Consider the following 1433-nt stretch of genomic DNA (forward strand, 5'->3'; position numbering starts at 1 on the left):
CCTTTCAAAAACGTTTATTACCCTTTCAAAAACGTTTATTACACCACAGAAACATCTGAATAAATTTTGAAACATTTCAGAGTAAGAGCGGGGCTGCGGCTCCGTCTTCTGCATGAAGCTCGCCACGCGCGGACATTTCTCTGCAGCAAGCCGCTCTGACAGATGTTTATTCTCTTTCACAACAAAACGGGGGACGGGAGGGTGGAGGAGGCTAACCTCCGTTTCAGGATTCATTTGCCTGGAAAATATGAAAAATAAATAAATACTGTAACCACGTCGGATTTTGATGAATTTTTCAGGGACATTCTGTGGCTAAAAAGTGTGTTGATGAGAACACGACAGTGCCTTAAGTTTATATAACAACAGATCCACTGAATTTACCTTGAAGATGCGGCTTCATACGGTTGTATTCTGAGGAAAAGATTCAAGCGAGACCTAACACAGAAACATCAAGTTGTCTCCGCACTCACAATATTCACTTCCTGTTTAGCCTTTCACAATAAAACCGGATACAACAAAACAGATTGTACCACACGTACCATGCGTCCAACCTGTCGACACAATCTGTGCGCACTGATTGCAGAAACTGAGGGCACAGATTAGTAATCGCACAGATTAGTAATCCGTGCGATTACTAATCTGTGGTACAATGCAGGAACATCTCTGAGCCAGAATTGTCTCTATGTGCTAACACTACACACAATTGTACCAACAAAGAAGAATGTCAGTGAGATAGAGGAAGGGAAGAAAGAAAGCTGAAAGAACACCAAAAACAAATTTATGGTAAAACACATAGAAGGGGAAAGGAGGTGGGCAAAAAACAAAACATCGACATTGAGAAGTGTGGGAGCCTTTCACTGAAAACAAAACAACACTGAATGCATTATGCAGATTTTATGCTTTAGTACATGTATTAAAGGGGAGCAGACTAGAGCAGGTGAGGTAAGACATAACCTGGGGCAGAACAGGAGGTGCACCCATAAGAAATACACATGAACTAATAATTTTAGATTACCTCCGCCAAGAAGGTAATGTTTTCAGTCGCATATGTCTGTCTGTCTGTCTGTCGTTCTGTCTGTGGACAACATTATTCAAAAACTTGTGGACGGATTGTCATGACATAGTTACCACATGTGTACTGGGCCAAGTAACACACCATTACATTTTGGTGATGTTTCGAATCACGATGTGGATACAGGATTCTTTTTTTCTTTTAATCCTCTGAGATCGGCAAAGCAGTGATGCTTTCACAGGGCTTCTGTAAAAAACAGTGAGAGCTTTCAGTGTTCATTTGAGCTGGATTGGACAGCACGGACTTCAAACTTTATAAAAGTAATGTTAAAACAAGATTTAATGATGAATAATTTTTGCCATAATGTGCGCATTTTTACACATTTGGTGTGCATTTAGAGAATTTTTTTCTGACCAGGAAG

The 1433-nt window shown here is 40.3% G+C and overlaps 1 protein-coding gene and 1 long non-coding RNA gene across 2 annotated transcripts in view; both read right to left on the bottom strand.

The window, feature by feature from the left end:
- The window catches only part of LOC106526116 (netrin receptor UNC5D), a gene marked incomplete at its 3' end in the record, with an annotated part of 161551 nt that overhangs the window by 38231 nt on the left and 121887 nt on the right, over positions 1-1433 (bottom strand).
- LOC106526117 (uncharacterized) lies at positions 14-617 on the bottom strand. The gene is made up of 2 exons (XR_001311215.1): positions 382-617; positions 14-238 (listed from the first exon to the last, which is right to left on the bottom strand). It is a non-coding gene; the product is annotated as an uncharacterized LOC106526117 (long non-coding RNA).

Source organism: Austrofundulus limnaeus, unplaced genomic scaffold (assembly GCF_001266775.1).
Source record: "Austrofundulus limnaeus strain Quisiro unplaced genomic scaffold, Austrofundulus_limnaeus-1.0 Scaffold260, whole genome shotgun sequence".
NCBI lineage: Eukaryota > Metazoa > Chordata > Actinopteri > Cyprinodontiformes > Rivulidae > Austrofundulus > Austrofundulus limnaeus.